The following is a 19,835-nucleotide window of genomic DNA, read 5'->3' as shown; positions in this document are numbered from 1 at the left end:
AAAATATTTGGTGGTAACAATAAAATTGGCACCATACTCAAACAGTAAATCAAATATACCATGGAATCATGTACACTGTAATGGTAAAAAGGCCACATAGTGGTGTAAAGGTAATTTTATTACAATATGACTTAAAATTATTACAATCAGTAAGTGCTCTTTAACATAATATTTCTGCACACAAATTCTGTGTGGCTCTTATATGCAAACTGAATAATGGATGATAAGGCAGACATATTCAATACATAGTTGAGTTAGAGGCTCCACATCACATCTGACCTGGGTCCTGCTGCATTTGCGCGCTGCGAACGTTATAGTCTCAAGTCATCCGCAGTTGCGCACAAGAAAGTCAGCAGTCATTGGATGTTTCAATCAAACAATTTAAAAAAAATATTAACATACAGTAATAATCATCACATATTTTGAACGGGACTCGAGTGGACTCGGGAATAAGTCTGAGTCCTAATATGTTCGAGTACAAGTCAATTCCGAGTCAAAATGCACACGAGTACATGACAAGTTTAAAATATGGACTCGAGACCGAGTCCGAGTGACTGTAGCCACTGTAGCCTACATTACAAAGATGGATGCCACCGTCGAACATCACTTTTGAATCAGCTATCGCGTCTGTTTTAAGCGATTTGAATGTTTCCTTTTTGTTAAAAACCGAGCAAAGAACAATACTCGGAGATGTTTCTCTGCCAGCTGCCACTCTGCATACTTCATCTCTTTCATCACTCTGATTGGTTTTAGGTCTATCCGCGACGTCCTTTGGTGACGCCCCTCTGGAAATGATTTGTCTATAAGGCTTTGCCATACCATAACTTAGTTACAACTGAGAATGGTCTGGTTTTAACCAGGCTATTAAATATCTGCAATTTTTTAAACATAGTTGGATAGCACCAGCCCTTAAATAAATAAACTATTCATTTACTGTATGTATTCATAAAAACAGGTTAATGTTGATGGATGACTTCATAAAATTGAAAATACGGACATGATTACATCAGGATATAGTAATGGATGTATGAAGAGTGTCTGTCTCCCTTCAATGTGGTTTTGGATGAATTCCTAACACAGCTGAATCATAGGTAATGCAATTTAAATGTAATTGTACACTATTGAAAAGCAGTGATTCAAGTAGTGTCTTCTTGTTTAGATTTTCTGGAGTAAATTAAAATGCCATATACAGTATAATAGTTATACAACTTCTGTATAAACACATTTTGTTTCAATGTATACAACGCTTTTTGGATTGTATATCTGTAAACCATAAGTAAAGCTACATCATTTTTTTTCACCCCTTGGCTCATTTTAACCCAATTAAACTTGATCTCCCCTATTCTGTATTACTAATTCACCTTTCCAAGTACATTTAACAAAGAGTTCAAAAGGAAAAGTTGTAACTTTAGATCTTTAGGCTTAATGTTATTATCGTCCATCTGTGTCATTTAAAAGTGAAACATCGTGAAACAAACACATTTAATTTCATATCATTGCACATATTTCATTTCTTTAAAATGAATATCTGAATTGCAATAATCAGTAGGCTACTGAATTTTGGTGTCTTTAGATGTGTTGGATGGCCAAAACAGCCGTAACATAAAAATGGGGGCTCGTCCGGGATTTTTTTGAGCGTTTGTTTTGAGGGAGTATTTTATTGTCTCTTCAGGATTTCTTGTAAGGTTTGGCTTTTCACTCCGGTTAGTTAGAGTGTTTCAGCTGGGCAGCTCGTGAGCGTCCTTCCATCGGAACACTGTTTGTTGTTTTGTTGATTTCTTTTTGTATCTTATTTGGAGTTTTGGAAGGAAATCCTGGGTGGGGGTACGCTTCTCGCGCAGCTGAACTCATTTAGAGAACAGCTGTTACGAGGTTCAGCGTTTCAAGTCGCCTCGAGCCCGGCAGTCCTTTGAAGACTAGTAAGGATAGTTAGTTTCAACAGGCAGGCATATAGGAGATGAAAAGCCAAAAGAAATCCTGGTGAGTACTTTATATTTCTCCTTGGTGTTTGTTTAGTTTGATTAAAGAGAGCATGTTTTCGCGCGTGGTAAGTTTGTTTTTTATATAGGAAGTTGATGTTTGTGTAGAACGGTTAAAATACTAAATTTGATTCGTTTACACGAAGATCCTGTGTCAATAGTGATCGATGACAAGTAATAAGTTTGTCACAGCTGTTGTATCCTATTGAGTGTGGCCGATTGTTGTTTACTGTGAGTAAATTAGCACTGCATTGAACGGTTACAGGGTCGAAATTTTCCTATCGAAATTGAGCATTAGATTTATTGTCCTAGTAATAACACTGAAATTGTTGATGTGACTTTAAGGTCTGTTTGATTAATCTGAATAATAAAAACAGGATTTGTTTTATCTTGGAAATATTAATTCATTTGATCTTTTTGCATTTCTAGTGTTATAGTGGATTGAGCTAGGCTGTGCAAAATGGTATGTCAATATATTATTGAATAATCATTTGGGCTTAGGCTGTTTTCTGGCACTTTTGTTTTGGGAGGATTTATTAGAATTATTTTTTTGTTGTGGTCAATTAACTAATCTTCATTGTGTGAATTATATGTTTTTTGTGTCAAAAAATGACTTCCATCATGAAATTGAATGTAGAGCTTTCTGAGAAGTTTCTAGATAGGTGCACCAAAGAACAACTTTTAGAAGTCGCAGAGAGTCATGCAATCATATTGCCTGGAACTGATAAGAAGCGCAAGGAGGATTTGTTAAGAGTTGTTAAATTCCAGTTGATAGTCAGAGGAATTCTGGTTGTAGGAGATGAAGCTGGTAGTGGTAAGGCAGCATCTTCACCAGTTGAGAGAGATTTAATGTCAATAGAGAAACAAACACAGTTTGAAACTGAGAGACTATCGTTTGAATGTTCTCAAGCATTAGAAGAGAGGGAATGGGATAAACGTGTTCAGTTTAAAAAATTAGAGCTTGAACAGGAGCGTGAGCGTGCACAATTTGAGCTGAGGAAGTTAGAGTATGCACGTGAGAGCGAACGTGAACTTAGGCAGTATGAGATGAAGAAGTTAAAACTTGAACTGGAAGTAAAAAAAGCTGAAGCTTCAAAGTCCATTCTGGTTGGGCATTCTTCTTTTGATGTAGGTAGAAACATTAAGATGGTTCCCCCATTTTGTGAACGTGATGTAGACAGGTACTTTGCCCATTTTGAAAGGGTTGCTTCGTCTATAAAATGGCCAGAAGAAGTCTGGACTTTGCTTTTGCAGTGTGTTCTGACCGGGAAGGCTCAGGAGGTGTTTTCTTCTCTTTCCGAGGAAGAGAGTGGAGATTTCAAACAAGTTAAAATAGCCATTTTGAGAGCGTATGAGTTGGTACCAGAGGCTTATCGCCAACGATTTCGTGGTTCTAAAAAACTTGAAAGGCAAACATATGTTGAATTTGCTCGGGAAAAAGAAATCACGTTTACAAGGTGGTGTCAGTCTCAGAAAGTAGAAACCTTGAACCAGTTAAGGGAGTTAATTCTTGTGGAAGAATTTAAAAACTGTGTACCAGGGTCTGTGTCAACTTATTTGAATGAGCAGAAGGCTCTTACATTAGCTGATGCAGCTGTGTTGGCTGATGAATTTGTTCTGACTCACAGAGTTTCTTTTCCTGATAAAGGTTCAAGTGATCAGAGTAGGAAGTTATTTCGGAATCATTGGACGCCTCAAGTGAGTACATCGAATACCGTGTCAAGTGTGCCCCCTGTCAGTCAGAATTTTTCATCAGACAAGAAGGGTAAGGTGACCTGCTTTTACTGTCACAAGGTGGGACATAAGATATCTGAATGTAACGCTTTAAAGAAGTCTGCTAAGCCAGTTGGACTGGTTGGACGTGAACCTCTGGAGATTCATGCTCACCAACAGGACACTGAGATTGGGAAGGGGATCTCAAAACCAGTAGATGTCGGGGATAATTATACTGCGTATGCTCCGTTTATTACCAGCGGCTTTGTGTCTTTGCCAGGACAAGAGGAAAAAGTTTCTTTGAGGATCCTGAGAGACACCGGAGCTTCTCAATCGTTTTTGCTAGAAGGGGTTCTTCCACTCTCAGATCAGACTGCGACTGGGAAGGATGTATTGATTAGGGGGATAGAAATGACTTTCTTAAAAGTTCCCTTACATAAGGTACATCTTATATCTGATCTGATAACTGGTGATGTGATTGTGGGAGTACAGTCTTCCCTTCCTGTGCCAGGGATTTCTTTTATCTTGGGGAACTATCTTGCTCAGGGGAATGTGTGGGGAACATCAACATCAAAACCTGTACCATCTACTGTTGTCGTGTCTTCACCTATGTCTGCATATGTTCCTGATGAATGTGGTCAGAAATTTCCCCATGTGTTTCCTTCCTGTGCTGTCACCCGAGCCAGAACAAAACGACTAAATGCCGACCAACTGTGTGAAGGTGAAGTTTCTTTACATCCTGAGGCTGATGGTGAGACAGTTGAAGGGGAACAAATTGGTATGACCTTGGCAGAGAACATTTCTGATTTCTTTTCTGAGGAGTCTGTATTTCGGGAGAAAACAATATCAGAAGATTTTTATCCTCTATGTTTCATGTTTCTAGAGCGGAATTGATTCAAGAACAATTTGCTGATGTAACTCTTAAACCTTTGTTCTCAATGGTTCGTGTCGACAGGGATATTGAGACTCAGCTTCCCTCTGGTTACTTCCTGAAGGATGGAATGTTGCTTAGACGGTGGGTTAGTAAATCTGAACCCGTTACTAAGGTTTATGTTCAAGTGGTAGTTCCTCTTAAATTTAGGCAGACTGTGATCGGGTTAGCACATGATGGAGTGGCTGGACATAAGGGAGTTAGGAGCCAAGTGGAGTGGGATCAATCATGGAGAATTTTTTTTTTTTTTTTCTTTTGCATTCCTTAGAGGAATACATTTTGTGGGGGAGGTGTTACGCCTGCCTGTTTACCCCTACTGGCTCTGCTACACAGTGCAGACGTTAGTTGGGCAACAGGTGTATACAATCCCTAATTAACTCCTTATAGGGGTTAGTATAAAGACCTGTGACTTGGTGTGAGAGCTCTCTCATCTCTCACATCTCTCACTCCTCTCGCACAGTATTTCTTTAGTATTGTTGTTTTCCCATATTTATTTTTAGTGCCAGATATTGTTTATTTAGTAACCACGCGCGTGTGTTTTCCCCCTCCCCTAGACGTCGGTTTTCTTTCTTTCTTTTTGATTATTTAATATTTGTTTGCTTGGTTGATAATAAATTGGTTTATTGTTAAAACATTTGTTGTTTGCCTCTTTTATGTTGCGGTATATGAGCCAGCCGTAACAACCTTGTCATTTCAGTTATTGTAGTGATGTGGGAATCCCATTTACCTGTCCATGAAATAGCAAACTATAGTTTACGGTTCTAGATTCATGGAATGATTTTATGGCAATGCAGTGGCTTGATTTAAGAGAATTATTTTAAATCCCCCCGAGACAAAAACAAACAGGTCCAGGTGAAGATATATAAGAATCATGGGTAATCATGCCACACTCCCTGGATGATTGCTTTTGCACGCAGTATAACAACTTCCATCAACGTCCAATGGCAATTGATTGCGGAATTGCATTATGAAAACATAACTTTGCGTATTGATTCGCTAAAAAGTGTCAGACACAACGATTAGCTCTGTGTGCCTAGAGGCTAATGGATTATGATGCATACTTTGCTTTCCCCCAAAACACTATCAGAGTTTACCTTCAATTTATCATGAGGATGTGTGCAGTGATGACAATGGGCAGATAATTTCTTCTCAATGATTTTGTATAACATCAGACTTTTTCAGCATGAACAATGGCACTCAGAATACAGATACCATGCTGTTCCTTGCTGCGCTGTTGCATTTACATAAGCAGCGGTTTGATAAATGACTGTACGGTGGCCTGATGACCCTCGAATACGCAGCCCTATTATATTTAAAAGAGAGTGCTACATACAAAGCTACATTGCTTTACGTTCCCGGGAGATGAGGCACCCACAGTGCTGGGAAATAAGTCAGAACTTAACCAATGAGATAATTTATAAAGTGCCCTATTTTCTTTCATCCAAAGTTGTCTTTTTTATTTATTTTCTAAGCTCCCCCTCCTTGTTATGTTGTCCTATTCAGGTTATCTGGATAAGTGGGTGCATTCTTGTTTCATTTCTAAGAAACATCTTTCTCGTTTTTAGTTAAGCTGCATGCATTTGCATATAGTGGCACATGGTGTGTGTGTGTGTGGATCTCTGGCAACTCAGCTTGTGTTCGACTTGTGGCATTACCTCCAGATCATGAAGGTTAGAGTGAAAAAAAAGGTTAGCTGACAGAAACTGTACTTAACATGCTGGAGCCATACAGTAAAAGCACCCTAAGCCTGCCTGACAAGCAAAAGACAAGCTAACCATCTCCCTCCTATCTCCTCCACACCTGCCCGCAACTGTGAGCTTTAACACATTCTTATTCATTCCACACACTTGTGAACACTCATGGGCACACACTCGCAATACTTGTCTAGGGCTGCATTTTCCCATGAAAATTCATGCAGTGGCTCTAGTGGGCCTGTGATCATTCCGGTCGGTCTGGGAGATGTCTGTCATCTGACAGATGCCTTTTTTATCATATGTGAGGAACCACCTGTTAAACATTTATAGCTTGAGCTCCGTGCCCAGAATTCTGGCCCATTAGAGGGGTAAATATGCATGGCTGCATCTTCATTCAGTGAACATATAAGAAAAAAAAAATTGACACACCTGCTACCCATGAGTGACAACAATGTACAATTTGACATTAAATTCAATTATGTGGAGCATGTTTGACTGGTTATGCTTAAAGATGAAGTCAGTCATTTTGGGTGGACCATACAGTTTACTGATGCCAGTTTGCTAGTCTTTTTAATCTGTCTTTTGCAAAACATGGGTTCTTTTGTAGGGATAATGGTGTGAGAAAGACCACTGTCTGTTTTGTTGTATCTGCCATAAGCATGTGAAGTTTAACAATGGATGGATGAGCATTGGCAGCACTTGCAAGTCAAGTCATCTTTATTAATATAGAGCTTTTTACAATACAGATTGTTTCAAATCAGCTTTATATTGATAGCAGGAAAATAATGCAACAAAGTTTATTTTTTGCTGAAAAGCAGCAAGAAGAAAATAGCGTTATAGTCCGGCTTAGTTAAGTTCAGTGATGGTTCATTTTTGCTGTAAAAAAGTTGTGGCGAGGACATTGGCAAGGAACCGAAACTCCATCAGGAGACCGAATGGAGAAAAAAAAAACCTTGGGAGAAACCATGGGGCCAGTTGTGTCTAGAACCACCATCTGGTGTAGATACGGCCCGGATGACTACATCAACGACTACATCGTTGTGGTCTTGTCTAGGCCCAGGTCCACCATCTCATATACAAGTGGCCTTTGATGGGACTCAGGAAAGAATTCAAGCGGCAGCCACACTGAGGAAAGAGAGACATGACCAGTAGAGTGACAACTGGTTTATCAAAGGGACTATAGTAATCAGGGAAGACCACAGGAACAACATACAAGATGTGTGGAGTTTGATAAAATTCCATCTTGTATTGGTCTTGAGTCTGCGATTTGATAACACTAGAATTGAAGAAGAAACAGTGGATGGACAGTGTTGGATTTGTGTCTCACTGTCAGAGGAGAATCCATCCACTATACTGTAGTGCCAGTACCAGCTGTTCCTCCTCCTGGCTACACGGAGTAAGTATTTGGTCCATTGTGCCGTGATGGCTTGCAAGAGTCAGACGGCTGTTGGCATGGGGGCAGTGGGCACTGGAGCAATTTCTCTTTGGAGATTGGCATGAGAAACAATCTGTGTGGATTGTGAAGATGCGAATAAATAAGAATGGTAGGGCGTACATGTTTGTTTTGCCCTATAAATAGCCTGATGTTGGGTAGGATGCATCATTTTCTGACCTTTTTCCACTAACTTCCAGTGTTGGGACCCTAAAACTTATTATGAGTGCGGTGTTTGAGTTGAAGCTTTTAGTGAGTTTTTGTAAAGTAACAGAACGTTTCAAGTTATGCATATAACCATGGTTCCCTGAGAGGGCAATGAGACGACGCATCAGCTGATGCAATGGGGATATGTCCCGTAGGACCTAGTGTCTGAGGCACGTGTACAAACTAGCCAATCATGGCCAATGTAATGGTGATGTTGAAATGTGCTCCCAGGGCACCTGAAAAGGGCACCTGAAAACACGTAATCCGCCACTGAAGTTTCAGTTAGCCAGCGAGTGAAAACACCCTGTTGGGGAAAGAGCATAACCTCACTTAATACTCAGATACCTGGGGAAAGTGAAAGAGAAACGAATACCATTATCATTGACGATCATCTCAAACATCTGTCAGCTCTACTTTTGAATATATTACTAGGGAGCCAAACACCCAGTGCCAGCTCGACCTGATACCAGCCATCCCCTTTATCATTATCCTCTATTCTACAGTCACACTCACCATCTGCTCTTCTCTCCAGTAACTTGTACCCGGCAAGGGCTCAGACAGTCTAGGAGGAGCCCGCATCCAACGAGTATGGCTGTGCTCAGAATATCGAAACAACGATTGTCTTGAACTCCTGGCAATGTGCGTATCAATACAACAGCTGCCGTATCGATTCTGTTGTGTTTTTGAATGTAGCCAATTCAGGGCTCGAATTTCGATGCTGGATTGCAGGTATTGCACATAATTTTAATCACTCTTTTACAGAGCTCTCCCACTTATAATGCGGGAAATTCCCACAAACATTGATTCACTTTAGCATGTAGGTTGTCTTAGTAAATGAATCCACACAGATTATAAAATCAAATCAGTAATTTTAAAACTTCAGCCAATGGCGATCGGCCAGAGCCTAGGTGCGCGCTCCCACCTGGCGGAGAGTCTCATGGGCTCTTCTCCAAGTGCGGCAACACCTCTGGACAAAGGCGTGAGCAGAGGGGACAGCGACCTCGGATTCCAGACCAGGAAAAATGGGTGGCTGGTAACCTATATTGCACTGAAATGGAGAGAGGCCCGTAGATGAAACTGGTAACGAGTTGTGAGCGTACTCAACCCAAGAGATTTGTTGGCTCCAGGAGGAAGGATTCTGGGACACCAAACATAGTAATACTCTTTCAAGATCTTGGTTGGCTCGCTCCGCTTGACCGTAAGTCTGGGGATGGAACCCAGAAGACAAGCTGACACTCGCCCCCAATAACCTAGGGTCTCGACCAGGGTCTCGAAGGGACAGACAGCGGTTGGAGCAACCCATCAACCCATGACCCCACCTTATAACGTCTGACCGGACCCCCTCCGGCACGAATAATCGACCCGGTGGACACTCGAACGGAGGTGTTACCACTTCTAAGGCCGTGCGGACCTTCGACTCGACATCCCATGTGAGTGTGGAGACGACGAATCTCTCAGGAAAAATGCACTCGGGAGTAGCTGGGCGTTGGGAGCGGTCAAAAATACGCGACAAAGCATCGGGTTTGATGTTCTTAGAACCCGGACGATACGATAGTAAAAAATCAAAACGACCAGAAAAAAGGGTCCACCGAGCTTGCGGAGAGATTGTGGTTAGGTTACATGTGAACTACGAGGAAGGAGCAACCTCAGCAGTAGGAGGGATGTAAAGGTCAGTAAGCTGGGCTGAGTTGAGTGGGGTATGGAGGGGGGTGACTTTGGGATGCCAGAGTCACTGTCGATCCCTTGAGGTGTCGTAGGCTAGTCGACGAAACACTGAAGACAGAAGGTGCCCATTTGAAGACCCTAGAGATGTCCCCTACTCGGTTCAATCCAGACTGTTGTCGTGCTGGTCCACTGGGGAGTCCACACTGTAGTTGCAGCCATTGTGTGCGCTGACGTGCCAAGTACACTGCAGCCGTTAACACCCGACAGAAGGAGATTCAAATCACCATGTGGAAAGCAAAGGTTTATTTTGTGTTATTGTTAAAGTGTCTGTGTTCCAGGAGCAATCTGGGTATTTCCCTTTCTTCACTGCATGTTGGTTTGAGGTTTTCTTTCACAGAATGTACATCGAAATTAGGGTGTAGAGTGACCTGTATTGTTCACTGCAATTATTTCAAGTTATTTGTTAGTGATTTAGATATCAGTGCATGTGTGTCATGTGTCTTTAAGACTGTGGGTTGTGTTCCAGTGACACTTTGCTTCTTTCTCTTCCCACAGGCCTGGTACAACCTGTACTATTTTAAGTGGTGATTTGTGATTTTAATATTTTGATATAAGGTCCAGATCTCCAAAATGGGCTTTTAACATTTAAAATAAAAGTTAAATTGGCTATTTATCCCAATCTGTCATTGATGGTTATTTTTGTTTTAATAAAAGTACTTGAAGGTGACCTATCTGTTCTCTTTGCTACTGGCTGTTAAAACCAGAGTTGCTGACAAAATGATTTCCTTGGGCATAAGTCTCCAGTGGCTTGGTCGGGAGTTAAGTGTGACCCTTTGATACAGCTCAGTCACATCTGCTTATGTTCTTCTGCTGAAACAGCTGTTTGAGTTCCTTCACATATGTGCTGTGCCAACACTAGTCTTAGCAACCAAGTAATGTCGGAGCACTGCCATGTACACATGTGTCATTTCCATGACCATTCTTTGATGAACATAACACGGAAAAGGAGTGAGGATGTAGTTCTGAGCTAAACTGACATGACAGGGGAGATGGCAAGATGCCATGGTACATTAATCAGCAAAGAAGCGGATTTGTTGCCCCTACTTTGTACTTTGAAACACCCAGGCCTTCTATAATGTTTTAATGATGTTAGATCTGCTAGCTGGGTAAACCTCAGAAACTGTTTTGACTTAAAACCTCTGAGAGCTAAGTTACGATTTCAACTACTCAGATAATAACTCCCACTAGATTCTCACATCATTAGGAGTCCCCTAAAGTTTTATGTCAGCAGCAGTTATTTTTTTGTTTTGCTGGCATTTTTTGGCCATTCTTTATCAGTAACAGCATTCTTAAATGGCAAACAGGGTTCAGTATGACTCAACAGAACATTTGTTAGAAAAAAATAAAAAATAAAAACACCTCGGGGCCCACACTTGTGCTCCTTATACAAGTTATGGTCATGTGTTTTTGTGTGATGACTTTGGATACGAGCAGTTTCTGAATGGCATCCCTACTGTATGTAAATTCCAGGATTATGGCTCACAATGAACAGATCTTTTGCAATTATACATTTTCAAGAAGATGATAAAAGTATTGTTTTCAAAGACTAGCACTTTGACACCAGCTTTTGAAAGTTTGTGTTATCAGGCTGCTAAAATGAGGTTGTCATGTAAATGAACGGCAAAAACGCAAACATTTTTCTGTTTTTAGTTGAAAAAAGGGGTTCAGAGTGCAAGTTTTTAAAATCTGATCAAAACCAGAAAATAAATAACAATAATACAATAATACCAAAATCACCAAAAAGAACAAATAAAGGCAAAGGTAAAATACAAAGATAAATGCATAATAAATGTGAAAGTCAAATTAAACATACAAAATTAATATCAATTAAAATAAACCATAAACAAAATCAAGATCAAATCTTAAAGAAACTTCAAATTCTTCATTTAATACTCCAAATGCCATAGTATGTGGCACCCCCAAATTTTACAACTGACTATGCCACCCCTTGAGCTAAACTAGTTAGTGCAAGATTCAGAGCAAGGAGAACTCTGCCCCAATAAAATGTACAAACACAGGTTCTTAGAAAAGTGTAAAAAATCAGGTCAAATAAATCAAAAATCAGGTCAAATAAATAAACATATGACTTGGGAATCACCAGGCCATCAGCATGGAAGCCAGTAGAGGTTGAGGAAACACTAAGGGAAGGCTAAGGTCTCTCTTGCCCCCGTGAATAAAGGCACACTACTTCACTTTTTACATCATTGAGCGAGAGAAAACAAAGGGAAACCAGCTTTCCAGTGAAGTCTGATATACATGAGCAACCCTGGCTCTGCCAACACTGAGGGGTGTTAAAAACAAGATAAAAACAGCTAATAACCACACCATTAGGAAAGTTTATTTGATCTTCACGGTTGATACTGATCACTTATTTATTTATGTGTTTAGATACAGTCTTCACACATTCCAGGATAAAATGGCTATATATATATACACTCACCGGCCACTGTATTAGGTACCCCATGTTAGTAACGGGTTGGACCCCCTTTTGCCTTCAGAACTGCCTCAATTCTTCGTGGCATAGATTCAACAAGGTGCTGGAAGCATTCCTCAGGGAGTTTGGTCCATATTGACATGATGGCATCACACATTTGCCGCAGATTTGTCAGCTGCACATCCATGATGCGAATCTCCCGTTCCACCACATCCCAAAGATGCTCTATTGGATTGAGATCTGGTGACTGTGGAGGCCATTTGAGTACAGCGAACTCATTGTCATGTTCAAGAAACCAGTCTGAGATGATTCCAGCTTTATGACATGGCGCATTATCCTGCTGAAAGTAGCCATCAGAAGTTGGGTACATTGTGGTCATAAAGGGATGGACATGGTCAGCAACAATACTCAGGTAGGCTGTGGCGTTGCAACGATGCTCAATTGGTACCAAGGGGCCCAAAGAGTGCCAAGAAAATATTCCCCACACCATGACACCACCACCACCAGCCTGAACCGTTGATACAAGGCAGGATGGATCCATGCTTTCATGTTGTAGACGCCAAATTCTGACCCTACCATCCGAATGTCGCAGCAGAAATCGAGACTCATCAGACCAGGCAACGTTTTTCCAATCTTCTATTGTCCAATTTCGATGAGCTTGTGCAAATTGTAGCCTCAGTTTCCTGTTCTTAGCTGAAAGGAGTGGCACCCGGTGTGGTCTTCTGCTGCTGTAGCCCATCTGCCTCAAAGTTCGACGTACTGTGCGTTCAGAGATGCTCTTCTGCCCACCTTGGTTGTAACGGGTGGTTATTTGAGTCACTGTTGCCCTTCTATCAGCTCGAACCAGTCTGGCCATTCTCCTCTGACCTCTGGCATCAACAAGGCATTTCCGCCCACAGAACTGCCGCTCACTGAATGTTTTTTCTTTTTCGGACCATTCTCTGTAAACCCTAGAGATGGTTGTGCGTGAAAATCCCAGTAGATTAGCAGTTTCTGAAATACTCAGACCAGCCCTTCTGGCACCAACAATCATGCCACGTTCAAAGTCACTCAAATCACCTTTCTTCCCCATACTGATGCTCGGTTTGAACTGCAGGAGATTGTCTTGACCATGTCTACATGCCTAAATGCACTGAGTTGCCGCCATGTGATTGGCTGCTTAGAAATTAAGTGGTAACGAGCAGTTGGACAGGTGTACCTAATAAAGTGGCCGGTGAGTGTATATATATATATATATATATATATATATATAATGGGTATGTATATATATATATATATATATATATATATATATATACACATATACACATATAAGGTGGTCAATATCAATAGCATGTCTTCATATACCAAGGAAGACTTAAGACGTACCTGTTGTAGCGTTAACCGTGTAAACATCCCACTGCAGTCACAGTACCCACCAGACGCTTGTTAAACATGGAAGTACAGTAGTTTGACATTACCTTGCCCTAGCTTGCTGGCCCATACACGGTCTCACAGGGCAATAATGGCGCATCAGGGATTAGTCAACCGTCAGCTCCTACACGGACTATTAAAACAAACATGCACTTGGCATGCTAAGCCCCAGGCAAAAACAAGAGACAAGAAGCAAAATACCTTTAAACAAACGTTAACACTCCAAAACAGCACCTGAGTCGCTGATTCACCACACCAGAGCCAGCAGTAAATTGACAAGTTCCTGGTCTAAGGACCCCAGGTATCTTTATACTAGCCTGCCTCCATCGGAAACTGATCTCATAAAATGGCGTATGTATGACATGCCAATTCGTATTTCCATTTTTGGCGTGCTATCAACACGCATGATCGCTTTTCAGCGTGTTTATGAACGCCGTTGACTTAGCATTGCTTTATATGACCTACCCCAACCCTGTCCCTATGAGTCTTCCCCTATCATCCTAGGAAAAAAAAAATTCGCTCCCCAGATGTAGATCTACATTTTGCTTCATTTCGCTTGGACATTTAACGGCGTGTACATACACGTGGAATCACTCGGACATTTAACGGCGTAGACATACACGCATACTCGCGGATAGCTCAAAATGCGTGTAGATAACACGCCACTTGGCTTAAAAGTGGCATGTATGTTTACAGAAAAGTCATGATGTCATGTTGTCCATCGTGTTATAGGTGGCTTTCTAAATGCCCACTCCACCTTCCAAATAGTGACGGAATTGAAGCGTGAAAAAAAAAAGTGTAAGAGAACAAAATTAAACTGAAGGGTCCTAATCCTAACCTGGCCCACTGTAAGCTACTTTATCTAATGTAGTCTGAAACATTGCAACACATTCTCGCCCCAAGGCGTCACCTTTGACCCTGCTTCAATATTTTACGTTTTAGGCGCCCTTTAGCGTCACGTACATGACGCGATCCTACGGCGTCATCTAACTGACGCTAATGGAAAGCATCAGTTAGAGGACGCGGTTAGGTTTAGGTATGGGGTGGGGGTAGGGTACACGCGATCCTAGGGCGTCATCTAACTGACGCTAAAGGGCGCCTAAAGCGTCAGATATTGAAGCATGGTCAAATGCTTCCCAAGGCGTCAGTTAGGTGACGCCTTGGAAGTGAAGAGAGGGGGCTGAACATTAAGACAATTCTCTTAATGTTTCGATCCAATTTGTTTTTGACTGTTCCTTCGTTTGCCAGAGGAGAACTGGCCCCTGACTGAGCCTGGTTTCTCCCAAGGTTTTTTTCTCCATTCAATCACCTCATGGAGTTTTACTTCCTTGCCACTGCTGCCTTGCTTTTGGCTTGCTTAGTTGGGGACATTTAATATTTAACAATATTATTGATCTGTGTTGTATTACTTTCATGTTATCACCGTGAAGCTGCTTTGATACAATCTGTATTGTAAAAAGCACTATATAAATATATGTGACTTGACTTGACTTGACTTAATTTGTAAACCCAACAGGTTTTGCGTTTTAAATGTAATTAATTAATGTCGCCTCTGCGCTGTGGATGCTTCAACGATTCTATTCTTAAGTATTGTAAGGTAGAGACCAAATGTCTAAAAACCAAATGTTCTGAAATGCAGGTTTTTAAAGATCTACTAGTTATCCCCACATAGCAAAGGCAGCAGGGGCAGCACAACATGTAAATTACATTAGCTGTTTTGCATGAATTTGTGCCTCTTATTTTGACATTTTTTGCAGTGTGAGGATGTTTGAATGTTTTAGTTTTGTAATTGAAATTACTTTGTTGGCAATTACCACATCTATGCCAAAGTGCAAGTTTCTCAGTTTTAAGCAAACTTCCGATTCGCAGCAGGCGTTATTGGACAACTTATGTAGGCGTTATTGGACAACTCTGAAATGAAGATTTAAATCTGTCATTTAATGTCCATAATGCCAATAAGCAATGACAAAATTACAGTAGTTTGCGGTTGTAACGTCGTCAGCAGTAACGTCGTCTAGCTGATGACAATTACTAAACAGAAGTTGAGAGCATCCAACCGGAAGTCACTCACCGCTATGGCGCCCCCCACAGAGAAGTGAGGAAAAGGGTAAAAAGGCGCATATTACTGATGTGCTCTTTAGATAACAAAGAAAATATTGCGTCATTGATTCAAGACCAGGTTTCTGTTTTCAGACCAGCATTTGCTATTTAAAAAACGTGGTGCAGGACATGATAATGATAACTGCGTCGAACTGAAACTAGCAAAAGACACGCATTGCGCCTGGCGCCACAATGAGCCAGGTGCATGATAGGGCCCTTTTTATCTTTTAATTACAACTATTACTCATTAGTTAGAGCTTTTTACACTAATACTTATGTGTTGTTGCATGGTAATTAACTCTAACTCTGTGCCTAATATTTGATCTAGTTTCAAAGTGTTTTTGATTGGTGAATTTAAGCCCTGAGTTTACCTGTTTCTTGTCTCCTTAATGTGTTGGTTGTGTTTGCCTGCAGTTCTCCATTGTGTTTTTGTAGGAGATTTATTAAATGATTATTGATTTATATTTTCTTGTTGTGTGCTACTAAAGTTTTTGAGCTGACACATTTAGTCCTAACTAGCTTATTTCTAGTGTCAAATATATTTAGAAGCTCTGGTAAAAGGATTAAAAATTGCACATCTCATAAGAATGAATAAAACGGCTCATATAAAAAACTGTGTTTGACCTTCTGAGGTGGACATTTGTCATTTTCTGAAGGTTAGCCTTTTCCTGGAAGGTGCAGGTAACATTCCCTCGTCCAGTAATAGCCATTTTATCACAGTATAGGCCTATGAAATGTTAGTGTACATTTATGTTTATATCTGTGCTAGATAGGACCCCAGGTTATTCTTTTGGTTTGATTTCGTCTTCAGGGACATGTTAAAGGAAGACTTTGGTGCTGAATAGACATATCCTTGTACACATAAAGTAATGGTGCACCATAATATGGCAAGAAACAGAAGAGACACAAACCTGCATGACGAAAGGGTCAAGGCTTCCGTTAATTCACACGCAGTGAGAAACACCAAATCACCATTTTGAAGAATCAGGTGACTCTGAAGAAGTATTTATCATAACAAGAATAACTACCTTTTGAAATATATATATATATATATATATATATATATATACGTATATATATATAAAAGAAAATTGTTATTTTCAATTGTAATAATTCATAATATTACAGTTTTACTACCTGGAGTATGCTGTCATGTGTTGTCAAACATGCACGAGTCAAATATAAGAAAATTAGACTTTTAATCTCAAAGAAAACATGCAGAAGAGTCAAAACCACACACAAACAATACCAGGCAAAGGAACTAACTCAAACTGAGGACTTATATTCACAGAGAAAAAAAAAATGAAACTTCACCCAAAAATGAAAATTATGTCATTGATGACTGCGTCTTCGGATCTTTGGAACACAGTTTGAGATATTTTAGATTTAGTCGAGAGCTTTCTGTCCATCCATTGAAAATGTATGTACGGTATACTGTCCTTGTCTATAAAGGAAATAAAGTCAAAAATCCAAATGAAGCATCAAAAATGCATTTTGGTCCAAAATTAACAAAAACTATGTGGATTGACAACAGAACCGGAAGAGAATACAATGCTGAATAAAGTTGTAGTTTTGGTTATATTTGTACCAAAATGTATTTTCGATGCTTCAAAACATTCTAGCTAACTCATTGATGTCACATGGACTACTTTGATGATGTCTTTATTTCCTTTCTGGACAAGGACAGCATGCCAGCATACAAGGACGTAAATACATTTTCAATGGAGGGACAAAAAGCTCTTGGACTAAATCTAAAATATCTTAAAAATGTGTGCTCCTGAAGATGAACGGGCTTGGAATGACAGGAGGGTGAGTAATTAATGACATCATTTTAATTTTTGGTTGAACTAACCCTTTAATGCTAATGAATCAGACGTAGGCCTATTCCAGACGTATTTACTGGAAGCTCAGAAAAATAGATCAATAATTCTCACCAGGTGTCTTGGAGCCTCCACAAAGCTGCAATGGATGTTGCCCTTATCTGTCACGGGTGCAGCACAACTCAAACGTAGGTACTTAAGGCTGAGTAGAAGAGCATAGGTGAGGGAATACAGAGTAAAACAGACAGGAACTGTACTTTATCATTTGTGCTTTGTTTTTGCTTTACTTTGTAAAGTACTTTTGGTAAAGCCATTGAATAACCTCTAATTGGCTGCGAAGGTTAATAGCAGGTACCCCTGCGACAACTTACCTCATATTGTGTGACATGGTTCTCACTTGATGGTGTGTTTAATGAACTGTATCTTTTTTTTTTCTGGGTAATGACATTGGAAAGCCAAGACTTTAAAGGAGGGGTTGACTGCTTTTTTTCTTTGCATGATTGTATTTATGGGGTGCAATATAACATGTATTCGTGGTTTTTCTTTTTTTAAAAGTCTTATTTTTCATAAACTTCACCTTTATTGTCAGTCGCGCTCTCCTCTGTCCCCTGAACGAGCGGTTCACTTCCTGATTCTATAAAAACACTCCCTCAGAAACATGCTGTGGGCTCAGATTGGTTAGTTTGGCCCGGTGTGTTGTGATTGGCTAAACTGTCGCTCACGTTGTCCGGAAGGTTAACGCCAATTACCTTTACGGGTGAAGCGTGCACGTCATGAGCTCCGGTCCAGATGTAAATATGTGTCGAACTGCAGTATCAGTTTGAGGCAGAATCAGACCGAGAAAGCGGCGATGAAGAGAGTCAAGCAGAACCTCACCACAAACGGCACTTAATAAACGTTTCTGGATGATCATTTTCTAAATTTTTTTAACTTTATACACGTTTATTTTACACAATGACATCTGACTGGCAACAATAGCAACTGACTGGCTACTAATGTTATACTCAAACAGCGTTGGCATGTTTACGTTCTTGATCAAATCGAAAATAATGTCATAAAGCATATATACATGAAAAATACGTGCCAAAAAAAGCCAGCGCTGGCATTTGAAAAAAAAAATAAAACACAAGGCTACGTCTGAAATTATACATGCAAATACATCTTAGCCAGTCTTAGCCTACTTACAGATTGTGGCCCAACAACTGCTGCCTCTTGTTTTAAAGTCGGAACTGCTTCATGTTTTAGTAACAGTTTCTTGTTGAATCCGGTGTTGAACTCGTGGAGGTTCTGGAAGCTGTCTTCCGTAAAATGCGCAGCACAGAGAGCTAGATTACGTTCGTCATTTTCAGGAACATAATCAAACTGTATCCATTATTGAGGAAGTATAGCGTCCATGGGAAGCCCGAACACAGAAGACCTGACAGCTGCGTGAACAACACACTCGACGAGTCGACGTGCCTCAGAAATATGTGCATGCCATTTTCTGCATATTCTGAGGGAGGTGTTGATGCAAATGTGTAGGTTAGTGACGTACCATAACCCAGCTGTAGTCCCAATCGAGTCGTTTTTGTAGGCAATATACTTCCTGATTTTTAAAAGCCGATATCTCTGCTTACACTGAACTTTCAGCGCTGCAACTTTGCAGATACACTTCATGCACCAACAGCAACATTACACACTATTTAAAATGAGAAAAGTGAAATCGCAGTCAAACCCCGCCCTGACTGAACCAATCAGTGTGCCAACTAGTACATCCCCTACATGCTACACTCTAAATAATGCTGGGTTGTTTTAACCCAAATTTGGGTTGAAACTACACCATATTTTTTAGAGTTTAAGCACACTTATCTGGCATTATTTATGAGGCACTGACTGTCACTGATTTGTTTGCCAACCGATAGAATCTGCCGTCTATATCTGTGAGGTGGTTATGTACAAATTATAGGGATCTCACTAAGTACAGCAGACCACTTCAATACACCATGATCAATTTCCCTCTTCCCAGTGTGTCCATAAACATGCAACTCACATTGTTTTCAAATGCATGATCAACGATAGAAACATCTGCATGATAGTTGCCTCTCCGCCATGAGACCTTTGCTTAAAAAATAAGAGGTTGGCTCAACACCACTGTGTTTTGACTTCCCATACACTCTGCTTGTTCTGCTTTGACAAGCAATAACTTTGATTATCAAGGCCTTAATGATATGTTACATTGACACTAATTACACAATAAATCAATAATATGCGCAATGTTTCATATTTCTCCATATTTTCTCCAATGTTTCATGTTTCAAATATGGGCTCAAATTCTGGCATTAAAAAAAAAAAAAAAGAATCAGCTATGATTCTTATCTATCTAGTTTCATTTAATATACAAATGGGTT

Source organism: Pimephales promelas, chromosome 5 (assembly GCF_988280905.1).
Source record: "Pimephales promelas chromosome 5, fPimPro1.hap1.1, whole genome shotgun sequence".
Classification (NCBI taxonomy): domain Eukaryota; kingdom Metazoa; phylum Chordata; class Actinopteri; order Cypriniformes; family Leuciscidae; genus Pimephales; species Pimephales promelas.
The sequence above is the reverse complement of the archived record's forward strand: the minus strand, read 5'-3'. Positions refer to the sequence as shown.